Here is a 15,607-nt window from a genome sequence, read left to right as displayed (position 1 = left end):
ATTTTGTGCCTCCACTTTAAGATCAGTGTTCTAGAACACAAATCTCTCACTTTTGCGCTCTCTTAATACTATCCAGGCACTGACCTGAAACTGGCAAGATTCACTGATTTTCTTTTGTTACCTTTTTTTCTATTAGATATAAGCCAAAAATCAAAGAAAAACAAACACGTTTAAAGAAATACTTGCCGAATTATTGCTCTGAGTAACTTCAGAGCGGAGGATGCAAACAGATTTATTATTACAAAGTACTCAAAATTAAATAGTCTTGACCTATATGCTTTCTCTCTTGAATAAAAACTAGTAATCAGGTAACTACTAGACTTCTTTTGGAAAGATGATTCTTTTTGGTCAAATTTTATACAGCTATGTGGGTTTACTAAGGTGGGAAACATTAGGTAAAGTCTGGTGTTACTTGAAAATCTTAGAATTCTATGTTGACTTGTACAAAGATCTGAATGAGTGGTATCTCATCCACAGAAGAAAAGAAAGTTTTAGACTATATAGTTTCTTGGGGTCAAATGCATAACACTAAAAGTCAACATTCAAAGAACTATTATTACTATGTTAATATTCACTTAGGGGGTTTGGCAGCTGGTCTTGGGTTATGTGGCTTATCCAATGATTTGCAAAACAGGAAACAGCACATGTATTTTGTACATGACACCAGTCTGTTGTGGGAATCAACAAGAAGAACCACAAAATATCTAAAGAAATGTGGCCAATGAGTCGATTAGAAGTGGGGAGTAAAGATTTGTATTTTCTAAGTCAAGAACACTCTGAATGGCACAAGGCCACAAGGATTAATGGGAAGATGACATATTTGTAAATGCAGGCAATAACCCACCTAGAAAATAATGGATTTGGGGATCTGGGACATCATGTCTTAATGCAACTGCCTTATATATTAGCTATATTACTTTAGAAAATTATCTTCCCTGTGTCCCAGAATCTAATTTGTAAAATGGGGTTTAAATATATGATATATTCTCATTCATTTAAAAATTTAAGATATACTTTAATTATTAGGTAAAAAAGTCAATGAGGGTAATTAAAAAGAGTAAGATTCTTTCTGACATATAAGAATTATAGAAATAGTCAGTTCAATGGGTATTAAGGATTCTGACATGGTTATGACCTCACCTTCTACTCTCTGTGGCCAAGTAGTGGACTAATGTGTTAAAGAGCAGAGTGCTGGTATCAACCCNATTATTAGGTAAAAAAGTCAATGAGGGTAATTAAAAAGAGTAAGATTCTTTCTGATGTATAAGAATTATAGAAATAGTCAGTTCAATGGGTATTAAGGATTCTGACATGGTTATGACCTCACCTTCTACTCTCTGTGGCCAAGTAGTGGACTAATGTGTTAAAGAGCAGAGTGCTGGTATCAACCCTAAACATTATTGAGGGTCATTTTTCCCTCTGGTCCACCAGCTACAATAATATATTTAATCTTTTTTAAAAAATTTTCCATTTGATGCTCACGCATGATGGTTTACAGCTCTATCATATAAGTCTGCCAGATATTTAAATGGAAAATTTCTCCTATTCCAATTACTTCAACTAATACAGAAAACACCTAAAAAGTCACAGTTTGTAAAGTCTGAAATGTACATCCTTTGTTGATATTTAATAGAAAAGTCAATACACACACACAAACCCCCCCACAGACTGTACTTTAGAAGAGGTAATAGATATTTCCTTATACCCAAGCCTGAATTAAACAGTTCATCAGTAGATGGTTCCTCTATTACCCCTTGAAATCGGGATTCATCTAAGTGATGAGCTTTGCTCCCCACCAGACACACATACACAAAGGGAGAAATGGGTTATGGATCAGCTATCATAATGGACATCCGTGAAATAAAGCTCACAAAGCTATAAAACTCATAAAAAGCACATGCATGAAATGACAGAACAGAGTGTGACTGTCAAATGTTGACTCAGTAATAGTTAAACTCCTTCTGGCTACACTTTTTTTATGGTCTCCTTCTATACTAATGACACGGGAAGAACAAAGAAACAAAAAAGGTTTTTAACCTTCCATTTATGTGAATCCCACAGACCACCCAAGAAGATGAAAGATTATTTATAATGTCATAACAATTTATTAGTTGGAAATTGTTTTCATCAGCTTAAGGAAAATACAAAGCAACAATGCATGTGTCTACCCCTCAAGCTCTCAGTTTTACCCTCACTTATTACGATCACCATTTCCTAAAAAATAATAATCCACCCACATAATCTAACACAAAGGGAAGAAAAGGCTTTCTTCTAAATTGTATATAAATTATATACAAATACATACACATATTCGCTTTCTCTCTCACACACGCTTCCCTGCAATATCAACAATAATGTAAGTTGAAGAAATTGTTCACTAATTTTATTCTGGTCAAATATTAATTGATCCATTAAGATGTTATCAGATACTTTGGTACTCTGAAATCTTGTATTTCTTAGGAGTATTTTTTCATTTATTTTCCCCAACAGAGTATCACAGGGGTACATTTGCTAAGTCGTTGGAAAGGCCCTTAAGTGACCTCTGGTCTGATCATTTCCAAAATCAGTCTTCTCCAATTCCATTTTTTCCCCTTCTAAATTCCACTAGATTCTCCTGGTGAAGAAAGCATGAATTAGGAGTCATAATATGATTCTACCCTCAATTTTCTTTTATGAAATTTGGTAGCTAGCTTCATGAAGTATTTCTTGAAGTATAATTCTAGCTAAATTTCTTAGAATTGTAATTTCATTGGGCAACCTGATGTCACTGAAATGTATTGCAGATCAAGTTTTCCTAAGAAGTATTAGGAAGGTGAAGGTAAATGGAATGGTTTTGAAGGAAACACACAGTTTCTATAAATTCAAGTCTTTTTTTTTTTAACGCTCTCTTTTTTTTTAAGATTTTATTTATTTATTTATCTTTAGAGGGGAAGGAAAGAGGGAGAGAAACATCAATGTATGGTTGCCTTTTGTGCGTCCCCTGCTGGTAGTTAGCCTGCAAGGAACAGGCCTGCAACCCAGGCGTGTGCCCTGACTGGGAATCGAACCTCGATCGTCTGGTTCGCAGGCCCGTGCTCAATCCACTGAGCTACGCCAGCCAGGGCTCATAAATTCAAGTCTTAATCCACATGAATAACTTGCTAAGATGCTAAAATGATGTGGATAAATTGAATCCCTATTTATGATTTTTAAAGAATTGATTTTAAAGTGGAGGAAATATTAGAAAATTGATATTTCCTCCACTTTAAAATCAATTCTTTAAAGCATTATGCTGAGTGAAATAAGCCAGGCAGTGAAAGACAAATATCATATGATCTCACCATTAACAGGAATCTAAACAAACCAAACAAGCAAGCAAAATACGACCAATGACACTCAAATATGGAACAGGCTGTCAGGGCCCAGAGGGGAGAGGGGAGAGAATCATAGGGGAAAAGGGAATGGACTCACATGAACAAGTATAAAAGACACATGGACAATAACTAAGGGTGGGGGGTGGAAAGGGGAGGGAGGCGGGGAGCATGGGGTGGGGGGTGGGCAGGGTTGGGAATATAAGACAGAAACCTGTACTTGAACAAGAATTAAATAAAAATTATATTTAAAAAAATAAAATTCATAAACATAAAAAAAGAAAATTGATGACAAATAACTAATTCTGATTCATTTCAATGAAGAGAAAAATGTGAGGACCAATGTCAGTTAATGTATGTTCCAGAAAAGACAGAGCCCATTGTTATGAGGATTAGTTAGGAGCACTTGGTAGAGGATGTGGCAATAACTAGAAGCTAGTGAGGATTAATAAAAACAACGGTATAATAACCTCAGTTTTTTTTTCCCTATAGGACCTGGAATGAAGGCCAGCAAAGTTCAATGGCTACAATGTTTCGGACTTAAACTCAGCATTGGAATAGATTCTTACCGATATCCTGTTGTCAGGTTGGAGAAATTGCATGGGACCCAGGAAAAGAGAGTTGAATGGAGTGGGAAAAGGAGATCAACACTAGCTATCTTTAAATATATGAAGACTCTCCATGTTTAAAAACAATATAACAGGAGACCTGTTATTTGTGAAAAAGAGATAGAATATGGCCAGGTGTCGTCAAGAAACAGAACACTGACCGACGGTTGTAAGTTACCCGGTGAAAGACAACAATCCCGTGAAGGAAGAGCTCCCTGGGAGGTCAGAGCTGTCTAGCCACCGAAAGGACTGCCCTGGGATGTGAAAATGTCATTTCCCTGGAGTTTTTCAAGTATTGGCATATTAGAGATGGCGGAGAGCTTATCCAAGGTCAGGTGACGCGCTGGATCAAAGATCCTTTTCATTTTGTTGGAAACCTGACCTGCAATTCTGTGTCCTACTTGACATATTTTCTCTATCCATAAATAATAAATTCCTCCAAAGTGGTTTAAGCTTCAAAACTCAAAGGCACTCTATTTCTGATTGAGAATAATATAATCATTTTCTTAAAGTCAAGAAAGATAATTCAGCCTTGGCTGGTGTGGCTCAGTGGATGGAGTGCAGGCCTGCAAACCAAAGGACTGGGTGTTCAATTCCCAGTCAGGGCCCATGCCTGGGTTGTGGGCCAGGTCCCCAGTAGGGGGCATGTGAAGCAACCACACATTAATGTTTCTTTCCCTCTCTTTCTCCCTCCTTTCCCTTTCCTCTAAAATAAATACATGGTTTGTTTTTTTAAAGAAAGATAATTCAATTTATCACAAAACAAAAATGTGGTTATTGAAATACATTTTATGAAGACAGTGTCCAATAAAAATCAGATTTACAGATTCAGGTACTCTGTAACAGACGCAGTTATATGTGCTCAATTCAACAGTACAACTGGTCCTTCAACAGGAAAACGAGTGCCCTCACAGAGAAGTCGTCACGGGGCGGGCTGTGCGATGCAGAGAAAAGCCACTCAAGGAGTCAGATCGCTCACAAAGAAGGTAGGCAAGAGTACTGTCATAGTAAAACACTGACTCTTATTCATCTGTCGAGGGTGCTTCTGGTGGAGACGTTTGGAAGAGGAGGCAGGAGAGGAAAACAATAGGACCTGAGGTTTCAAATGCCTGTATGTGTGGTCAGCATTCAATGACAGTCTAAGAGGGACTTTGATGTAATTTCAGAGCAGGGTGGCTATCGGTGCTATGCACACTGAGTCAAATCAGAAGAGTTAATGGGAAAAAAGCACAGGAGGCTAACAGAGACAAATTATGGAATTCGCCGCATACATGGGATGTCCAGTCGGTGGGAGGGCTGCCCAGATGGAAACAAAACTGGATGTTGTCTGATAACAGTTGTTCTATAAACAATAGTTACCCATATACTAGGTAACTCAGTTACTGGGTTAGGTATAGAATTATTCTCTTTTATTTTTCTTTTTCATGAAATAAAAACTATAAAACTCAGCATTCTTAACAAACGCAGCCTCAGTAGCCAGTAGTTACCTCAGTTAAATAAATATAATTGGACTACTTTAAAGAATTGTGGTTTGGTTCAGAAATGCTGGGTCTGACGAATAGAAGCAGGCACATCAGTTCACTTCTCAATTACCCATGGTGGTTTAGAGGAAGGGAGAGAAAAATGTAGTTTAGAATAGATATTTAAATCTCACTTAACAAACCCTAAAATTTCACGTTTTATTAGAGCTGCTATGAAGTGCAAAATAAGATTGAACATACTCTTTTTGTTTTTCTAGTTTATTCTCTGGTGAAGGGGCTGATGCATGGTGAAGAAAGGAAGATCTAGAAAGGGAGCAGAAAGAGGAAAGATAAAGAATTGGAAAAATATATAAATTGTGGAGATTGCTCAAATGAGATTTTTTGTCACAAAGACTCAGAAAGAACACACTAACTGATGCGCATGTCCAGCCCTGCAGCACAGGCACTGGGTAAGTTGCATGGACTCCAGCTTGTCCACTGGTCCGTAGAAAAGAGACTCAAGTTCTAGCCAGACAGCCCTGGATTACAAACCAATCTACCACTTCAATCCCTGTCATCTTTGCAAAACTCTGGGTATTTAAAAAAAATTAAATCAAAGAGAAGCATACTGTTGTGCTTATATTACAGAACGTATAGGGTTGAAATTTAATGGGAAAGCACTCTGAAAATGGTAGGACACAAAATAAATGCCAATAGCCTTTTATTACTCCTAGGACCCACAAGCAAGTCTTTCTCATTTGATCTTCAGGATGAGGAAGGGAGCAAGGGAGCAGGGCAGGGAAGGAAAGGCCATTCTTAAGAAACCATGTTTTAAAAAGGAGGCGTTCCAGTCCAATAGCAAAAGTGATTCTCATTTTACATACGGAAAAATTGGAAATGTGGGGTCATATATGCAAACTTAGAACCCTACCACTTCTGTATAATTATGTTTATTATTCTTTTAGTCTTATATATATCTATTGTACAAATACACTTTAAAAATATCTAGATTACCTAGACTGTTCCCTGCATAGTGTTTTCAAACTGGCTTTGTATAGTGATTACCAGAGGGCAGGAGGGTAGGGGACATAGGGGAGGACAAAGAAGGGTGAGTGGTGACAGAAGGAGACTTCGGGTGGCGAACACACAACACAACCAATATACAGATGATGTGTCATGTAACTGTACACCCGAAACCTCTATAATTTTACTAAGCAATGTCATTCCAATAAATTTCATAAAAATTTAAAAAGAAAGAATACTATTGTAAGCATAGCCTCAGACCTTTGAGTGAAGAGATCATCTCAACCATCAGAGACCCCGGTGGGTGTCCCTCTGGAAGCCCCCTCTGGTGTGCCCCGTGTGACCCATTTTACTGAGCCATCCTGCACAACCCTGTACCAGAATGATGTAAAGAACACAAGACTCTCTGTTTGAAAACACGCATAGCTTTTCTAGGCTTGAAAATTAAGCCATAAAAAGTTTACTGAAAAAAAAAAAACCTTTAAAAAGCTCCTTAAAAACTCACACCATAATTGCTCCCCACCAAGCGTGGGCACTTGCTAGCTGCAAGTGGTGGCACTGTGACAAATGTAGCAAAACTGAAAGCGGGCTATACTAAGAGAAAGAAAAAGTCTTCCACTGGCCATCTGTGAAAATAAGGCATGTGGCCATTAAATGCAGAGGCTGTAAATATACACAAACTCCATGAAGCAAATGGCAAAAAAAGGACTAAACTTCAAGCTCAAACAAATCAAAATGTTTAATGCATAGTTACCACTGCTGGACGAAAACAGCTCTGATCTTTGCAGTCTGCAATCTCGGCATGTATTTCAATTAAATACGCCCAAAGAGAAGAGAAAGAAATGAAAAGACACGGGAAAAAAAAACCCATCTGGAACAAAAGACTATAGACAGCCTATACTCAATTTCTGGAAACAAACAGCCCCTTTAACTCGCACCAGCCTGTCGAGAATGTCGATTGGAATTATTGAAAGGCTGACATATAGAGTGATGGATGGGTGATGACATAATACCTACTTGCCTTTTTGTCTCGGTCTTTCAAAACGGGCTGCTCTGTGCTGATAATATTCACTAAGGGGTTTTCCTCTCCCGTCCTGTCCCATAAGAAGTGTTCCCTAGCTAAGACCCTCAGAATTAAGAAGGTTTTATGAATGAAAAACAAAAGAAAAGGAAACCTAAGAATCAAATGGCAACTTGCATGTAAGAAGCTGGTCTAGATTTTTAAATCATCAGTTGCCTAGAAAGCAGCTTCCTATCCATTTATATACATTTGCAATGTAGGAGCTCCAGCAATAAAAGGCAAGTATGCAACACCAGATTTTGTGTATCTTTTAGTTAGAGTCACCAAATACATAATTACATGTAGAAATTTAAAAATAATATATATTCACTTTTAGAAAGATAAATATCAATCATTTTGTTATTTTCATTTGTTCCTAGGCAAATTCTAGCCAGTGGCTTTAAAAGTTTAGGGATTTCTTTTAACACACACACACTCCCCCCTCCCCTCACCCTCCACCCTGCTGCTTATTAAAAGCTCCTGCTTGGCCACAACTGTTGTCATATCTCATTTCCTCCTGAAGGATTTATCTAACATGTTTTTTTCCTTCATGAAGTTTCTCTCTAACCACTGAAATATATCTAGTCCTAATTTGACTTCTCTAATGCATTTTAACTAAAGGAAGCATCTTCAAAACCAATTTACAAATCATTAAATAACTGTAGAATCTTCCACTGAATGCAGAAGCATGAGTTCCTTCATATTCACCCTTTTCAAAGAAAAACCTGTAGTTCACAGACGCTCACATGTTTCCTCCTCGTCTCAGGGAAGGGGCATGTGTTAAGCAAGCTGAACTAGATGCGCTGTGTCAGTTTCTGAAGAGTTAACGCTGCTGGCCCCATCCATCAGATGGCCAGCGAAGCATCAGGGAAGAATGATGGATGTAAAATTATTACGGGGCTGCCATCCGATACACTTACTGCCATTTGTAACTAATGCTGGGACTGACACACTTTTTTCATTATTAAACATCCACATTAAGTCAACATTGGTCACTGTCGTTTCACGTTTGGCTCTCTGTTAGAGGGAAAGAAAAGGGATGACAATGGCAGCAAAGAGGAGGCTGTAACAGAAGAATACCCAAGTGCCAGAGTAATGAAAAGTCACCTTCGTTTACATATCAGTCTAGGTATATAGTCTGTGGTAAAGGTTCCTGTGAATATGACTGACAACTGGAAAGAGAAACCAGTGTTACTAATGAGTAAATTATAATCTACAATATACATGTTATTCACCAAATTTTCATCTTATTCTATGGAAATTGGCAAAGAATTTTCACTGAATCTCAGAAGAAGAAGTAAGAAGATTTTCCAGCTATTCTACTTTGCAGTTCTAGATGCATTCATAGCACGCACAGGAGTTTAAATTTCAGGTACGCTAAAGGCAATTGATATTTAGTGAATACATTCTCTCCCTTAAGAAATGTATGTGCACATTTGCATGTTTATTTCTGTGAGTAACACCTGTTTTATATCAGAAAAGCAATACAGAAGTTGGCCTTAACAGGTAGAGAGCATGTGTGTGAACACTACCCAATGATTTAACCTGTTACCAAGCATGCTTTCTTTCGGACATGATTGCATAGGACATAATTCTTTATGAACAACAGACAAGTTATAAGGAAGGTCCTAAACATGCCATGGGAGAAGAGCAAAAGTAGTTACATGAAGGACGACAGATACAAAACAATAAAAACAAAGCAGTTTCAAGAGCTTTGATCTAACTTTTCTAATGCAGCCGTGGTTCACAATGGCCTTTTCCTAACCAGTAGCCATTCTGGTCCTTTTTTTCTTTCTTGCCAGTATTATCTTTAATCTTAATATATCCCTTGATATAAGGAAGGATAGAATAAGGGCTCTCATTCAGTCCCAGAAAATAATTCACGGTCAGTTTAAAGCAACCTCTCTCCCTTTACCTAGTATCGTTATAAGGGTGTGATGTGATGTAGCCCCACCCAGAGCGGAGGTGTGTGGAAGCCAACCTGAGGGGTGCAGTAAAGCAGCCTTCTGAGAATGACATGACAAACAAGGCTAGGTGAATGAAGAAGGAATGAAAAACATCCCCATGGGAACGAAGACTGACCTTAGCAAAGAGAACACTAATTCCCCTTCCCAGAACTGCTTGCCTTCATGGGATAGTTGTAGGTGCAACAACATGCTGTGACCCTATAAGAAAACTAAGAAAATCACAGAGATTTTAACCGTGACATCGCTGAGCTGATAAACTAGTGTCACCAACCTTCCACTCCTAACTTCACTGTAAGTTAAAACTTAATCCTTGTTGAAGCTACTGTATTTAGATTTCTTGATACATGTAGTAATTACATTTCTTTTTAAAATGTTATCATTTTTTGTTTTCAATTATAGTTAACAGAAATTATTATAATAGGTCCAGGTGCACACTTCAGTGACTAGACATTACATAACTTACTAAGTGATCATCGTGATATATCTCACTCCCATCTGGCACCATACATAGTTATTAGAATATTATTGACTATATTCTTTATACTGTGCTTTATATCCCCATTATAATTTTTTAACAACCAATTTGTAATTCTTAATTCCTTCACTTCTTTTACCCATTCTCCAGCCCCCACCCCCTGCAGTCTGGCAACTGTCAAAATGTTCTTTGTATCTGTGTGTATGCTTCTGTTGTGCTTGTTCATTTATTTTGTTTTTAGATTCGATTGTTAATGATATGTATTCATTGTCATTTTATTATTTATATATTTTCTCTTTTTTTCATATTCTTAAGACCATGTAACATTTCATATAGCACTGGTTTGGTGACGATGAACTCCTTTAGCTTTCTCCTGCCTAGAAAGCTCTTTATCTGTCCTTTGATTCTAAATGATAACTTTGCTGGGTAAAGTAATCTTGGTTGTAGGTCCTTGCTTTTCTTCACTGAATATTTCTTGCACATACCTTCTGGCCTACAAAGTTGCTATTGAGAAATCAGCTGACAGTTTTATGGGAGCTCCCTTGTAGGTAACTAACTACTTTTCTCGTGCTGCTTTTAAGATTCTCTCTTTCTTTCTAACCTTTGGCTTTTAAATTACGATGTGTGTTGGTGTGGGCCTCTTTGGGTTCATCCTGTTTGGAGATCTCTGCTCTTTCTAGACTTGTATGCCTATTTCCTTCACCAAGTTAGGGAAGTTTTCTGTTATTAGTTTCTCAAATAGGTTTTCAATTTCTTGTTCTATCTCCTCTTGGTCAGGCACCCACATTATACAAATGTTAGTGTATTTGAAAATTTCCCAGAGGCTCTGTAGAGCCACACATTTTGTGTGTGTAGGGAGATTCTTTTTCTTTTTGTTGTTCTGACTGGGTGTTTTTTGCTTCCTTATATTCCAAATTGCTGATTTGATTCTCAGCTTCATCTACTTTACTGTTGAGTCCCATAAATTATTCTTCATTTTAGTGAGTGTATCCATCATTTTTGGCATGTCTTTTTTAATACTGTTGAGGTTTTCATTAAATGAATTGGCATCCTTTTACATGATGTTTTGAATTCTGCATCTAAATGCTTGTCTCTGTTTTCTTTAGTTCTTTGTCTGGAGTCATCTTCTCTCTCTCTCTCTCTCTCTCTTTTTCATTTGGGACAAGTTTCTTTGTCTCCTCGTTTTGGTAAGCTCCCTGTGTTTTACTCTATGTATTAGGTAGAGCTGCTACGTCTCCCAGGCTTGGTAGAATGGCCTGAGGTAGTAGGTCTCATGTAGAATCCAGTGACACATCCTCCCCAGTCACCCAAGCTGGCCACTAGAGGTGTACCCTCACCTGGGCTGCATACACCCTCCCCTTGTCATTGAACCTTAATAGTTCTTGGCATATCAATAAAAGGGACTTACTCCCAGGCCAAGCACTGGCTGCAACCATTAATCATTGACCTCCTATGACCTTGGTGAATCAGCTATACATGGGCCCACTCCACAGAGCAGGACTTACTTCAGTAGAGCTCTGGTGATCAATGAGTCTACCCCTTGAGCATTTTGTTTATGGAGGTGATTGGATGGTGATAATCTGAAATCATCTAAACCTGTCCACTGGGTTTGCTGTGTCTGAGGCCTCCTGAGATGTGCAGGCCATTGTCAGCCACCACTTGTGTTCTGTCCAGAATTCCCCAGCAAGAACTACAAAATGATGTGCAGATAGCTGCTACTTGTGCTGAGCTTGGAGGTGCCCAACTAAGTCCAAGCTGCAAACCAGGGTGGGCTGCTGCTAATGCCAGGGCTGGAGCCAGTTAGCAAGAGGTACAAGGCTTGCCAAGGCCGGATGCTGCTTGTTTGAAAGATTTTAGAAAAATGTAAAGCATGAGCTCAAATAGGCTGTTTGTATAGGAAAGTCACTTGCTGGAAGCAGCTTGGGTAGGCCTGAAAGTTGGGTGGGGTGGGGCCTCTGAGAATCACCAGGGTAGGGTAAACAGTGATAGCCAGGATGAAAGAAGCTTAGATGTGGCACCTGCCTGCTAGCTCTGTGGGGGTGGGGAGGCTCAGCAAAGAAACAATAGTTTCTCCCAGCTCTTCTGTCTGGGAGAAAGCTGTCCCTCAGTTCTTGTCCTGATGATGGACGTTCCAGTTCCTTCCAATATGCCTTTGGTGTCTTTCAAGCTGCTGTTCCCCACACTGGAGCTCAGAGGGAATGAGTCTGCGTATGTTTATTTTTGGACCCTTCACGAGGAGCTGCCTGGGACTCCAGAAGCTTCCATCTTCCTTATCTTCAATCACTGCTGATTTTTACAGCCAGGAGTATGGGAACTTCTCTTCCTGGCACTGGAACCCTGGGCTGGGGTGCCTGATGAGGGGCTGATACCCCTAGCTCCTCCAGGGGGAACTTCCACAGCCCAGATACCCCTCCTGATTTTTTCTACCTGTGTAGATGTGGGACCAGACCCTTTCACAACTCTGTCCCTCCTACCAGCCTTGATGTGGCTTCTTTCATTCCCTAGTTTTAGAATTTCCATTCAGCTCGATTTCAGGTGGTTCTGAAAGACGGCTTTTCAGTAGTTTGGTTGTGATTTTGATATGATTGTGTTTACCATCTTGACTGAACGTTTAAATACATTCCTTACTGATATTACCGCGTAAGTATCATCTTCCTAAGATAACAATACTGGGAGTGAGAGGAAAGGGCAGGGAATCTTCTGGTCTATTCTTCATTTCAGTCCAGAGCATTGGGTCTCTATTATATTTGTATTGCCTGGTGGACTCGCCTTTTAGGTATGGATACCTTCAAACTTTAGGTCAGAACCTGAGTATGCAGTCGAATATACGGTTAAAACTTCCACTTACATGTTAATGAAGCAAAGTGGGTGTTTTTTACAAAACAAATTTATGAGGGTCTTCTTTCTGAGTCTTTCTACCTAAGAGGCTTACGCATTCATCCATAACACTACTCTGTAACAGAGCTGTGTGGTAAAAAGATAACATTATTTGAATATACAATCAGGCTATAATTAACCAGAGATGACAATTATAAATAACACTGAGTCCCAGAGTTTCCAAGAAACCTGACATACACAGTTCTTGAGTATGTTGAAACACTTCCAAGAAAAGTTAAGAAGTACAAAATCTTTTAGAAGTCTTCAATTAAAATGTGTTTTGGTAAAACTGACTTTAGTACATGTTACCGGAATACAGCCATCCCTTTCTTCACACCTCTAATTGTTTTCACTGTCCAATGCAGCTTTTCAGAATTAAGACTTTCCAGTTGGGGCAACCATACTGGTCATCTGAAATGTGAAGAAAAGCTAATGTGTGTAAGGTTTGTGTACTCAAAAAAACAGACCTCCACCTCAGGATTCCAATTATCTGGGTCTCAGGTTTTGCTGTCACCTTTTAGACTGATGGAAAGCACCAGGCTGAATTTCTTTCCCCCTTTCCTTTCTTCCAGCTTCTCCCTATCTTCTTCTCTCCTTTATTGTCCCCACTCCTTATATTTTCTGGGTTATGAAAACAGAAAGTATTATTTTAGAGAGAAAAAATTCCCCCTTTGTGATTCTCATGACATGAGAATATAATAGTGCAAACTATAGAAGGATGTTATCCTATGTCCTGTTTGTATTTCATTATGAACTACAGAGGAAAATGTCAAACCAATTACTAATCTACCTGTGCTTTGGCATGGCTAAAATTGGATGATTATAAAAATCTCTGAAAAAGGTAGGTACTAGAGAAATACACAATATATTTAATGATGTCACTTTATGTGGAAGAATAAGCATCCACCTTTGTCAACTCAAGTCTATAACTGATCTGATATGCTAAGCAATATGGGGTCTTATTCAATTCCCATAGGAAGACCTACATACATAAATATGTCATGATTAATGACCAAAATAATTTGATCTCAACGATAAACACTATAAAGGCAAAGGACGTTTTTCTTATTCAGTGCAGTACCTCAAATGCATAGCATCATCCCTAATACATAATAGGTGCTGATGTGGAATAATTACTGATTGAAATATATAAACTTGACATCATCTCATTCCTATGAGTCATACAGACATATATTGATCACTGATACTGTAGAAGTGATACCCAAGTTAGTTCAACAAGAAAAGGCAATCCCAATGATAACCATTTCTAAGAGAGCCTCACTAATCATCATTTCATTGTCAGGTGTGAAGGGTAACAACGTAAGGGGTGAACTAGTTTGGATCCTGCTGAAAACGTTTACATAGACATTATGAGAGTTTGTCGTATCATTATACTAATGGAACTGCTCACCTTCATATGTTAAGATTTTCACTTGAAAACTCATAAACATACAAGACTTTAATTGAAGATGTAACACAACTGGATCAAAAAGGCATGGTTAAGACATCTTAATTGGCCAGCAGATTTTGGCAGGTATTACTTCCAAAATAGTCTTTTAAAAAGGTTATTATAATTCTACAAAAGAGGAAAACTGAAAGCAGCAGTTTTCAACAGAGGCAACTCTAACTCCTGGACCTCAAATAGGAAGTGCTAATCAGAGAAATAAAGTATGATGCTGGAGGTGGAGCACAACGTGGAAATGAGGTTCCCCAACAATGGACAACTAGGGAATGAAGTCAATGCAGATGGTTCCACTCCTGTTACTTAATCAAAAGGCTGAGCGGAGTCACTGGAGCCAGGATAAAGTCATGTGTTAGAACAACAGCTGATCTGTATTAGAGGAGATTAACTCGCAGTGCCACGGTGGAGGGCCCGGGATTATTTTATGCACTTCCATTGCTTTACAAGCCGTCGGCACAATTATTGCCCTCAATGTGAATGACTGATCTGTAACCAGAGCTAAACTGCATGCTGCTTGGGGGCCTAGGAGCTTCATGAAAATGAATTTCCATACCATCAAAGTGCTTTTAATGGGCTCCCTGATCCCACCACAAGGCCTGTTTTGCAAGTATATAGAACTTAGCATGAAGGCTTCCTGTCCGAAAGGATTTGGTCGGTTGTCACTTGACAATTCCCAGCCAGCACAGGGGAGGAGCGGGAGAGATAGGTAGAGTTGTCTCTGCTTTGGAGGATTTAAAAAAAGAAAAAGGAAGGTACAGATGCTTGCTGAATGCAACCAACTGCTGTATCCACAGCTGAATTCGATGCGCTTAACAAATAACGGCAATTTAGCTATGCTTGCGAGGAATAGCTTGAGTCACTTTGCATTAGCATCTGGCTGAGTGTTAAACTCATTTCTACACGGGGAGCAGAAAAAAAGGAATTTCTGTTCAAGCATCCTTTCAAGAATGTTTAAATATTTGAATGTAAATTCCTTTATGCTTGCTATCATTTCTTCTCATAGCTGTCACTTTGCTTTTTCCCTTCCCTTCTGATGCTGAGCTAGAAAAAATTTGTGCCCTTCTTGGAGCACCAATGTCTTCGTATGTTGTGAGACTGGAAGGGGTGATATACTGACCCCTGTTTTGCTCTCCCTTTTAGAAGCAGAACAGAATTAAACTTTTTGACACATATTTGGACCAGAAAAAAAGTATGGTTGTGATGGGATCATGCATATACTTCTTCACTTTGCAGCCTCACACTGCCAGCTTCTTAGAGATTATAAAACCTGGGTGGCCAGTAAAGCTATCCAAAGTACCAGACTGCTCCTTCTCTACAACACCGTT

The 15,607-nt window shown here is 38.8% G+C and overlaps 1 protein-coding gene across 8 annotated transcripts in view; it reads right to left on the bottom strand.

The window, feature by feature from the left end:
- Positions 1-15,607, bottom strand: part of SOX5 (SRY-box transcription factor 5) — a 929,721-nt gene that overhangs the window by 14,861 nt on the left and 899,253 nt on the right. The gene's annotated exons all lie outside the window — the stretch shown is intronic.

Source organism: Sturnira hondurensis, unplaced genomic scaffold (assembly GCF_014824575.4).
Source record: "Sturnira hondurensis isolate 20B ecotype Veracruz unplaced genomic scaffold, ASM1482457v3 Scaffold0021795, whole genome shotgun sequence".
In the NCBI taxonomy this organism is placed as follows: Eukaryota; Metazoa; Chordata; class Mammalia; order Chiroptera; family Phyllostomidae; genus Sturnira; species Sturnira hondurensis.
The sequence above is the reverse complement of the archived record's forward strand: the minus strand, read 5'-3'. Positions and strand labels throughout refer to the sequence as shown.